The 12,519-nt window shown below is 39.1% G+C and overlaps 1 protein-coding gene across 2 annotated transcripts in view; it reads right to left on the reverse strand.

The window, feature by feature from the left end:
* Tspan12 (tetraspanin 12) overlaps positions 1-8,766 on the reverse strand; it is a 108,206-nt gene extending 99,440 nt beyond the window's left edge. Inside the window, exon 1 of one of the 2 annotated variants that reach the window (XM_017321602.2) lies at positions 8,700-8,766. The gene's annotated coding sequence lies outside the window, so the exon portion shown is untranslated. The remainder of the gene's footprint in view (positions 1-8,699) is intronic. The other variant, XM_030255427.1, reaches the window with a different exon arrangement.
* Positions 8,767-12,519: the final 3,753 nt, after the last annotated feature.

The following is a 12,519-nucleotide window of genomic DNA, read 5'->3' on the forward strand; positions in this document are numbered from 1 at the left end:
TTCTCACACTGATCAAATCATACAACTCTTCCTGATATTAAAAACCTATCAGATTGAATTCTGAAATCTCTTGCAACTTTGCCTATTAGGCTTAAAAATCTCAAGGTCATCGGTAAACTGACCTTTCTCTTGTGGACGGAAATATATTAACCAGGCTCCTAAAAGTGAAGTATGGAATCAAATGCCCATTTACAGAATGAGGAACTTAAGTGACACGGAATCCAGACACTTAAAATCGATGCACATTTTTTTCTTAGAAACAAGCCTTGTAATGACTCAAGTTACCATTCAAGGGTACCATTCATAGGATCAGAAGAAGAAAAGTTAGAGGCACACTTGGATAATTAATGACATCAGTCTGAGATAATAAAATAAGTGATACTATTTCCTTTTCTAACAGTTCAATATAGAGTAAAAAGCAAATACAGATAAAGCTCACAATGCCAGCTTTATTGTTTACATGGAATGGATAAAAGGCAAAGCTTTAGCTATGAGACACAGTGAACTTGATAATGCTTTTCCAATGCACTAAACTGTCTCACCTGTTACTAGTATAACATTCAATCTCAGCTACTACCTCCAAAGGTAGGCCCCTAAACACAAGGCAGTAGATAAGATCAAAATATGTACATCATGTAGGAAGAATGACTTGAAATATGGGGAAGAAAGGGATAAGAGATAGAAGAAGGAAGGAAGGAAGGAAGGAAGGAAGGAAGGAAGGAAGGAAGGAGGGAGGGAGGGAGGGAGGGAGGGAGGGAGAGAGGGAAGGAAGGGAGGGAGAGGGAGAAGAGGAAAGGAAGTACAAAGAGGAAGAAAAACAAGAAGGAGAAACAAAGGGTATGAGATCTGCTCAGAGACCAGGTAGGAGCTGAGCACTGCTTCTGCAACAAGAAGTCAGGAACTCTGTTTCTCATCTTTCCATGTTTCTACAATGAGTGAGTTTGTCTACAATAAGTTTTTGCTTGTCTCTTTTTTGATCCAATGTCTGTCCCTAAAACTCCTTCAATTCCAAATCAGGAATGGGGATTCCCTTCTAGTGTCCATGCAAACTCACCATAGATGCGCAAAGAGGTTTATGTAGAGAATAATCAGGAGAGGGAAGATATGATCTTCTACTGATAAGCCAGGACTTCACTATCTAAATGCTCTAACAGTTGTCTGTTTACCATACCTCTGTCCTACCTCCTTTCGAGTCGTTGAATCATTATTGCTAGACTATGTACATACTGTGATGAGGTACTGGACAGGAGACATGAAATTACATATTCATTGCTAAGATTGTTTCATTTAAAGTTTGACTTTAACGTGCTCTCTTCATTGCATTTCTTTACCTGTCAGCAGCAATTGCAGATGTCACACGATTGGACTGTTTTTGAAACATCTATTTTAATATCATCTATGGGTTTCCTTAATCAACCCACTGTGAAACCAGCACTTCTTGGATTAAGACAAACAACTACAGACAACTGAGGGGATCTGGGAGTGGGAGAGGTGGTCATCCCCAGGGAACACACACTAATTGGCTGCCCAATGCTAAACAGTCAGTCCTGAAAACATACATACAGATAACATTATGTAGAGTGAGCTGGTTGTATTTGGGAATATATACATGCATGCATCTAATGATAATCATTGAATAAAGAGGTCATGGATTGAAAGGAGACTAGGGAAGGGCATCTGGGAGAGTTTGAAGGAAACAAAGAGAAGGGGAGAAATATTATAATTAAAATATAATCTCAAAAAGAAAACAAGCAGACTAAATAGATTAATGGACAATAAAGAAAAGATGGATCTCTATTTTAATTTCCATTCAGTCTCAATTTCTTCTTGGTGTTGACCCCATTATGAGATCCTAGCATCACAATGGGCATGTATGACATGCGTCTCCAAAATGAAGTCCTACTGAATATTATTTCTAAGGATTAAAATATGTTACATATCACAGAGTCTCATTATTGAATAGGTTTAGGAAAGCTATACCAAGAGAGACTTACACATTTTTCACAACTTAATATCACTTTAAACAAATCACTATCAAATACTGTGTTTCATTTACTCCAACTTCTTATTGATCTACTGTCTTGTATGATTCTTTGAAAAAGAGAAAAGATTTTATGTACCTGAGGCTGGCCCTGAACTTGCTATGTAACTGAAAATGACCTTGACTATCTAATCTGATGGCCTCCATTCGGTCCCCTTCCAATTGCTGAAGTTACTTTTAGAGTCTACCTTATCTGGATGATGCAATGCAAGAATCCACACCAGAGTTTCCATACCAGCCAAGAATTCCATTAACCAAGCTAAGTCTCCAGCTCACTTTCTGATAAGCCTTGCATAGAACTTGAGTTTGTGTTTTGTTAGCGAACATAAAACTTTGTTAATAAAAACGTGACAATATTACGTACTGATTTGTTTGTGTCCTTGCTTGCCTAGTTTTGAATAAAAGTTCTGGAGAATTCACCCAAGAGGAGTAGACGGCAGGAAATAATCAAACTCAGGGGTGAAATCAACCAAGTGGAAACAAGAAGAACTATTCAAAGAATTAACCAAACGAGGAGTTGGTTCTTTGAGAAAATCAACAAGATAGATAAACCCTTAGCTAGACTCACTAAAGGGCACAGGGACAAAATCCTAATTAACAAAATCAGAAATGAAAAGGGAGACATAACAACAGATCCTGAAGAAATCCAAAACACCATCAGATCCTTCTACAAAAGGCTATACTCAACAAAACTGGAAAACCTGGACGAAATGGACAAATTTCTGGACAGATACCAGGTACCAAAGTTGAATCAGGATCAAGTTGACCTTCTAAACAGTCCCATATCCCCTAAAGAAATAGAAGCAGTTATTAATAGTCTCCCAGCCAAAAAAAGCCCAGGACCAGACGGGTTTAGTGCAGAGTTCTATCAGACCTTCAAAGAAGATCTAACTCCAGTTCTGCACAAACTTTTTCACAAGATAGAAGTAGAAGGTATTCTACCCAACTCATTTTATGAAGCCACTATTACTCTGATACCTAAACCACAGAAAGATCCAACAAAGATAGAGAACTTCAGACCAATTTCTCTTATGAACATCGATGCAAAAATTCTTAATAAAATTCTCGCTAACCGAATCCAAGAACACATTAAAGCAATCATCCATCCTGACCAAGTAGGTTTTATTCCAGGGATGCAGGGATGGTTTAATATACGAAAATCCATCAATGTAATCCATTATATAAACAAACTCAAAGACAAAAACCACATGATCATCTCGTTAGATGCAGAAAAAGCATTTGACAAGATCCAACACCCATTCATGATAAAAGTTCTGGAAAGATCAGGAATTCAAGGCCAATACCTAAACATGATAAAAGCAATCTACAGCAAACCAGTAGCCAACATCAAAGTAAATGGAGAGAAGCTGGAAGCAATCCCACTAAAATCAGGGACTAGACAAGGCTGCCCACTTTCTCCCTACCTTTTCAACATAGTACTTGAAGTATTAGCCAGAGCAATTCGACAACAAAAGGAGATCAAGGGGATACAAATTGGAAAAGAGGAAGTCAAAATATCACTTTTTGCAGATGATATGATAGTATATATAAGTGACCCTAAAAATTCCAACAGAGAACTCCTAAACCTGATAAACAGCTTCGGTGAAGTAGCTGGATATAAAATTAACTCAAACAAGTCAATGGCCTTTCTCTACACAAAGAATAAACAGGCTGAGAAAGAAATTAGGGAAACAACACCCTTCTCAATAGCCACAAATAATATAAAATATCTCGGTGTGACTCTAACGAAGGAAGTGAAAGATCTGTATGATAAAAACTTCAAGTCCCTGAAGAAAGAAATTAAAGAAGATCTCAGAAGATGGAAAGATCTCCCATGCTCATGGATTGGCAGGACCAACATTGTAAAAATGGCTATCTTGCCAAAAGCAATCTACAGATTCAATGCAATCCCCATTAAAATTCCAACTCAATTCTTCAACGAATTAGAAGGAGCAATTTGCAAATTCATCTGGAATAACAAAAAACCGAGGATAGCAAAAACTCTTCTCAAGGATAAAAGAACCTCTGGTGGAATCACCATGCCTGACCTAAAGCTTTACTACAGAGCAATTGTGATAAAAACTGCATGGTACTGGTATAGAGACAGACAAGTGGACCAATGGAATAGAATTGAAGACCCAGAAATGAACCCACACACCTATGGTCACTTGATCTTCGACAAGGGAGCCAAAACCATCCAGTGGAAGAAAGACAGCATTTTCAACAATTGGTGCTGGCACAACTGGTTGTTATCATGTAGAAGAATGCGAATCGATCCATACTTATCTCCTTGTACTAAGGTCAAATCTAAGTGGATCAAGGAACTTCACATAAAACCAGAGACACTGAAACTTATAGAGGAGAAAGTGGGGAAAAGCCTTGAAGATATGGGCACAGGGGAAAAATTCCTGAACAGAACAGCAATGGCTTGTGCTGTAAGATCGAGAATTGACAAATGGGACCTAATGAAACTCCAAAGTTTCTGCAAGGCAAAAGACACTGTCTATAAGACAAAAAGACCACCAACAGACTGGGAAAGGATCTTTACCTATCCTAAATCAGATAGGGGACTAATATCCAACATATATAAAGAACTCAAGAAGGTGGACCTCAGAAAATCAAATAACCCCCTTAAAAAATGGGGCTCAGAACTGAACAAAGAATTCTCACCTGAGGAATACCGAATGGCAGAGAAGCACCTGAAAAAATGTTCAACATCCTTAATCATCAGGGAAATGCAAATCAAAACAACCCTGAGATTCCACCTCACACCAGTGAGAATGGCTAAGATCAAAAATTCAGGTGACAGCAGATGCTGGCGAGGATGTGGAGAAAGAGGAACACTCCTCCATTGTTGGTGGGATTGCAGGCTTGTACAACCACTCTGGAAATCAGTCTGGCAGTTCCTCAGAAAATTGGACATAGTACTACCGGAGGATCCAGCAATACCTCTCCTGGGCATATATCCAGAAGAAGCCCCAACTGGTAAGAAGGACACATGCTCCACTATGTTCATAGCAGCCTTATTTATAATAGCCAGAAACTGGAAAGAACCCAGATGCCCCTCAACAGAGGAATGGATACAGAAAATGTGGTACATCTACACAATGGAGTACTACTCAGCTATTAAAAAGAATGAATTTATGAAATTCCTAGCCAAATGGATGGACCTGGAGAGCATCATCCTGAGTGAGGTAACACAATCACAAAGGAACTCACACAATATGTACTCACTGATAAGTGGATACTAGCCCAAAACCTAGGATACCCACGATATAAGATACAATTTCCTAAACACATGAAACTCAAGAAAAATGAAGACTGAAGTGTGGACACTATGCCCCTCCTTAGAAGTGGGAACAAAACACCCATGGAAGGAGTTACAGAAACAAAGTATGGAGCTGAGATGAAAGGATGGGCCATGTAGAGACTGCCATATCCAGGGATCCACCCCATAATCAGCTTCCAAATGCTGACACCATTGCATACACTAGCAAGATTTTACTGAAAGGACCCAGATGTAGCTGTCTCTTGTGAGACTATGCCGGGGCCTAGCAAACACAGAAGTGGATGCTCACAGTCAGCTAATGGATGGATCACAGGGCTCCCAATGGAGGAGCTAGAGAAAGTACCCAAGGAGCTAAAGGGATCTTCAACCCTATAGGTGGAACAACATTATGAACTAACCAGTACCCCTGAGCTCTTGACTCTAGCTGCATATGTATCAAAAGATGGCCTAGTCGGCCATCACTGGAAAGAGAGGCCCATTGGACACGCAGACTTTGTGTGCCCCGGTACAGGGGAACGCCAGGGCCAAAGGGGGGGAGTGGGTGGGTAGGGGAGTGGGGGTGGGTGGGTAAGGGGGACTTTTGGTATAGCATTGGAAATGTAAATGAGCTAAATACCTAATAAAAAATGGAAAAAAAAAAAAAAAAGTTCTGGAGAATAAACCTAGGGACAGATACATGGTAGGCTACTGCTCAACCATAAAACTCTTTGTCCAGGTAATTTGTTTAGATTCATTTCTTCCTTCCTTCCTTCATTCATTCATTCATTTGTGTGTGTGTGTGTGTGTGTGTGTGTGTGTAGTTTGGCTGCATGTGTTATGTGATACGTGTTTGATGCCTACAAAATTCAGGAGGTGAATGGTTATGAACCACCCGTGGGTGCTGGAAACCAAGCCTAGGTCCTCTGCAACAGAAGCAAATGCTCTTAAGCACTGAATCAACTGTGATTCCTGGGATGACTTCTCTAGATGGGAGTTAAGTCTTATTATCCTATGCTTACTAAAGTGCATCCCACATTTATTTGGACAGATTCTACACTAAGTCTCTCTATAATCTGCAGGAAATTGAAAATAAAGCACCTAAAATATTCCTAGTAGTATTTCTCACTCAGAGTCATTGAGTCACTTTTTTTAAAAATTGGACATCATTGGCATTGATGCTGTTCAAAACACCCTGTCTCTGTGCCACCAATCGCATTGAGGTTGCAGCATTTCCAAGATGCTGCAAGATGCAGAGCTTTCTTCCTAATTAGACATCTTTTCTCCCCTTTTTTTGTTAATTGCATGTCCTAACACCTAGCAAAATAGGACAAAAGCATGACTTTGTCCAACAAACAGAAGCCACAGTCTTTCCTCCAAATGCTTGTTGAATGATGTGCATATGAAAACATTGCGACTACATGCAGCCTCAGTACTAACAGTAGTAACAAGTTTCTGTAGGTAATAAAATATGAGTCTGTTCTCATGTCCAGACAGTATTAGAAAATGACACTGCTTGTAATTTAATCATGTTAAATATAAAAAATGTGGTTTAGAATTGATAAAATATGACGTCTAGTCGGTTTTTGCATCGCCCAACATTGTCAAGCCTATGTGAACTTACAACTCTATGCTCACTCCTCTGTTCTAACTTAAGGTAACCAAATCATATTGGAAGAATAAGGCATAAAATGTAAAAATTCTGCATACCCACTTAAATTTGAATTGTGGATAAACCATGATTTATTTATTTAATTTTTTTTAGTATGTCCAAGGGGGACTGGCTGAAAATAAAGTATTCAATGCTTATTCAAAATTCAAGTTTAATTGGTCATCTAGGATTTGTTTCTGGCATCATAAAATATAGGTCAGAAGTACTATTATCTTCTTGAAAAGTCATTATAAGTCTAGTATTATCTTGAAATAATGATTTTATATAAGAATAGAATATATTTCCAATTTACATAAAACCATCAAAATGTGAACTGCAGATGTTACAAGATAGTAAGATTCACAATGGTTAAAATTAATTTGGACTAGATTGTGCCTATGGTTTTCTTTCATTAATGTTCTTCTATTATCAGTATAATGAGAAAAATCAATAAAGCTATTTTCACTTAAAATGAGATATAAATTCTACATATGAAAGGTTATTAAACTAAATTGTGTATGTAACTTTTTCAGATTTTTTTTCTTAGTAAACTGGATTCTTTCACACTTATTTTCTTTAGTATATGAAAAGGGACTGAGGCTGAAACTGCAGCTCTGTGAAAGAGGACTAAATCTAGTGTATGTGAGATCTAGGTTCAGTCCTCAGACAAACACACACACACACACACACACACAGTATGTAATGGGCAGGTACAAATGCATTTCTGGTGCAAAGTTTATTGTTATAACAGACTACCACATGTGTATAGCTGCCCAAGACTCAAACAGCATCTCTGTGTAGTTACCACAATTTCTATCACATATGGCTCTTAAATATCTTACATAATTGTGTTTTTGTCTATATGCAATTTTCTTCTAATTTTTAAAGATACAGAAATATATTTTAAGCCCATTAAGATATCCTGTCAAATATAAACATTTTCTAAATTAAGTTTGAAGCAAAGTGCAGAAGATACTGTTTATAGTAATAAAAGCAGTTGACAGTAGGTACTTTAAAACATTTATTTAAAAAAAATGCACTCCAATAAGTATTGAAAACCCAGAATTTGGAGATAACTTAATTTTTTAATAAAAGGAAATTGCTAACAGACATTAGAAAAGATTAAAATAAAATGTTGATTTCTATATATCATGTCTATTTGTTCAAAAGAAAGTTTCTAGAAGCGAGTGACTGTGTCCTATCCTTCCCTGTTTGTATTTGCATTGTGTCTTTAAATTGCAAAACACAGAATAAAAGCTAGATATGAGCAGGCATCTCACCTTGCAGTTATTAAAAACTAAGACAAAACTTGACATTTAGAGAAGGGATGTGCCTACATTACCGGGAGCAAGTAGTTGATCAGAGAGACAGAAAATACAATAACTGCTTTATTTTCTATTTTAAACACACTATCCTCTACCAACAGAAACATGACCCAGCTAGGAAGTAAAAAACTTAAATGTACATTATTGAGGCATTTTTATTAAATTTAAAAATATTAGTGCCCTGGCCAGCAAAGAGATTGACAACAGACACTTGATAAAATAGTATGAAAGTTAGGTGTAATTTTAAAGAAAGGAAATAGGTACATGCAGGCGATTATGAACCATCGATCATATTTATGCCCCATGTTTTATAACTTTTTTCCACAGTGCCCATTGTTTATTTATATAAATTTTAAAAATCCTGAAATGAATGTCAATGGCCCTATGAAAATACTGTAGAATAAGGACATTACTTACAAACCACTTGCGCCTCTCCCAGCACTTGCCAAGCTGTGGATCACTCGCGGCATATTTCACTTTAAGCAACCTCATCTCCTTTCATCTCCCTGCTATGTATAGCATGCTGAACTATCTTCCGAAGATCAAAGGGAAGCGGGCTGCACTTTATTTACAAAGGCAAATTTAATGGGTAACCAAGGTGCTTTACTAAACTGGCTAGTCCCTTTGAACTACTATCTCCACTGATCCATAGACCATGCTCTAAATGCAGACGCTCCCTTGAATCTGAAAAATGTTCTTAGCTTAATTGGTGCCTCTCTTTGAACTCCATGCCATGGTTTTGCTGGGCTGGAAGTGCACAGAGCTTCTTCAGGCCTCAGGAGTGCTAAAGAACGTTGGAATAGCAAAGCAAACAAAACAAAACAAAACAGGACTATGAAATTGAACATGTTTATCTTAATATTAATAACGGAAGTACATGATGCAGTCTCGGTGGCTCATTCAAAACTGGGACACGGATCCAACTATGCTATGAGGTACAACCAGCAAGATAGCATAGTTGTATTGTGTGTTGCATCAGTGTCAAAGTGAAGCAACAAGATACAAAAAGAAAAGAACTGGGGGGATGTGTATCACAATAGCACATAAACTATCAACAGGAAATTGTCTCAGATGGCCACATCTCCCAGCACCTCACATTCTCATCTTCAAAGAGAGAAAGGGGGGAAGAAGAAGGAGGAGGAGGAGGAAGCAAAGGAGGAGGAGGGAGGGAGGGAGGGAGGGAGAAAAGAAGGAAGGAAGGAAGGAAGGAAGGAAGGAAGGAAGGAAGGAAGGAAGGAAGGAAGGAAGGAAGGAAGGAAGGAAGGAAACTGCCTTCTGGCATGTACAACAAAACTTTATCCCACCTCCCCATGCATTTTGCCTTTTCTTCCTTCTTGAGTTTATGTGTTTGTTTGGGCCAATGAGGAATGAGTAGAACTAACACATCAGTTCTGGAAGATGCACCCATTAACTTGGGAGAGTTTACAGATACTCTTTTCATTTCTGAGCAGTCTGGGAAGTATGCACTAATGTGAAAAAGTATAAAGCTACAGTGCTACAAACAAACAGTGCCTCTGAGAATTGCCTGCTCCGTCAGCCACTGATCTTTGTTACCAGAGGATGACCCGTCCAACCCAACTGAGCATCTTATAAAATCAATGCAAAGATTCCAAGAGAAGTGAAAAGACCTGGCAGCTGCTGAGTCAGTGCTGAGTCTTTGCTTTTCCCCCTCTCACTGAATTTGTACATTAAAAAGAGAGAGAGAGAGAGAGAGAGAGAGAGAGAGAGAGAGAGAGAGAGAGAGAGAGAGTGACTCTGCTCTTTTAAGTTTACAATGATACACAATTAATGAAGCCATGGATTGGCAGGATCAACATTGTAAAAATGGCTATCTTGCCAAAAGCAATCTACAGATTCAATGCAATCCCCATCAAAATTCCAACTCAATTCTTCAACGAATTGGAAGGAGCAATTTGCAAATTTGTCTGGAATAACAAAAAACCTAGGATAGCAAAAAGTCTTCTCAAGGATAAAAGAACTTCTGGCGGAATCACCATGCCAGACCTAAAGCTTTACTACAGAGCAATTGTGATAAAAACTGCATGGTACTGGTATAGAGACAGACAAGTAGACCAATGGAATAGAATTGAAGACCCAGAAATGAACCCACACACCTATGGTTACTTGATCTTCGACAAGGGAGCTAAAACCATCCAGTGGAAGAAAGACAGCATTTTCAACAATTGGTGCTGGCACAACTGGTTGTTATCGTGTAGAAGAATGTGAATCGATCCATACTTATCTCCTTGTACTAAGGTCAAATCTAAGTGGATCAAGGAACTTCACATAAAACCAGAGACACTGAAACTTATAGAGGAGAAAGTGGGGAAAAGCCTTGAAGATATGGGCACAGGGGAAAAATTCCTGAAGAGAACAGCAATGGCTTGTGCTGTAAGATCGAGAATTGACAAATGGGACCTAATGAAACTCCAAAGTTTCTGCAAGGCAAAAGACACCGTCAATAAGACAAAAAGACCACCAACAGATTGGGAAAGGATCTTTACCTATCCTAAATCAGATAGGGGACTAATATCCAACATATTAGAACTCAAGAAGGTGGACTTCAGAAAATCAAATAACCCCATTAAAAAATGGGGCTCAGAACTGAACAAAGAATTCTCACCTGAGGAATACCGAATGGCAGAGAAGCACTTGAAAAAATGTTCAACATCCTTAATCATCAGGGAAATGCAAATCAAAACAACCCTGAGATTCCACCTCACACCAGTCAGAATGGCTAAGATCAAAAATTCAGGTGACAGCAGATGCTGGCGTGGATGTGGAGAAAGAGGAACACTCCTCCATTGTTGGTGGGAGTGCAGGCTTGTACAACCACTCTGGAAATCAGTCTGGCGGTTCCTCAGAAAACTGGACATAGTACTACCGGAGGATCCAGCAATACCTCTCCTGGGCATATATCCAGAAGATGCCCCAACAGGTAAGAAGGACACATGCTCCACTATGTTCATAGCAGCCTTATTTATAATAGCCAGAAGCTGGAAAGAACCTAGATGCCCCTCAACAGAGGAATGGATACAGAAAATGTGGTACATCTACACAATGGAGTACTACTCAGCTGTTAAAAAGAATGAATTTATGAAGTTCCTAGCCAAATGGATGGACCTGGAGGGCATCATCCTGAGTGAGGTAACACATTCACAAAGAAACTCACACAATATGTATTCACTGATAAGTGGATATTAGCCCCAAACCTAGGATACCCAAGATATAAGATATAATTTGTTAAACACATGAAACTCAAGAAGAATGAAGACTGAAGTGTGGACACTATGCCCCTCCTTAGATTTGGGAACAAAACACCCATGGAAGGAGTTACAGAGCCAAAGTTTGGAGCTGAGATGAAAGGATGGACCATGTAGAGACTGCCATATCCAGGGATCCACCCCATAATCAGCATCCAAACACTGACACCATTGCATACACTAGCAAGATTTTATTGAAAGGACCCAGATGTAGCTGTCTCTTGTGAGACTATGCCGGGGCCTAGCAAACACAGAAGTGGATGCTCACAGTCAGCTAATGGATGGATCATAGGGCTCCCAATGGAGGAGCTAGAGAAAGTAGCCAAGGAGCTAAAGGGATCTGCAACCCTATAGGTGGAACAACATTATGAACTAACCAGTACCCCAGAGCTCTTGACTCTAGCTGCATATATATCAAAAGATGGCCTAGTCGGCCATCACTGGAAAGAGAGGCCCATTGGACTTGCAAACTTTATATGCCCCAGTACAGGGGAACACCAGGGCCAAAAAGGGGGAGTGGGTGGGCAGGGGAGTGGGGGTGGGTGGATATGGGGGACTTTTGGTATAGCATTGGAAATGTAAATGAGTTAAATACCAAATAAAAAATGGAAAAAAAAATAAGCAACGGCCTTGAAGATGTCTCAAACAGTTCGTGACTAGGAGAGATAGTTTACTGGCCATGTGCCAAGCACTTTTCAAAACACCGTCTCTGGAGTCCTCTTTAAAACACTCTGCACTATAACTGCATTTGTGGAAGATGAAGTTTAGAGAAGCTAACTGACCAGCATCCTTAGCAAGCAAGGAAGGAGCAGAGATGAGCATTAAGCAGTTTGACAGCAAAGTTCATAGTGTTAGCCAGTTCTCAGCGCTGTCACCATACAATCAGATGACCATAAAATCATCCTACTGTTACTGAGTTGTGTGTAAGTATATAAGATATTTAAGCAAATTGCTCTACATTCATTCATTATTAA

This window comes from Mus musculus, chromosome 6 (assembly GCF_000001635.26).
Source record: "Mus musculus strain C57BL/6J chromosome 6, GRCm38.p6 C57BL/6J".
NCBI classification, from domain to species: Eukaryota; Metazoa; Chordata; class Mammalia; order Rodentia; family Muridae; genus Mus; species Mus musculus.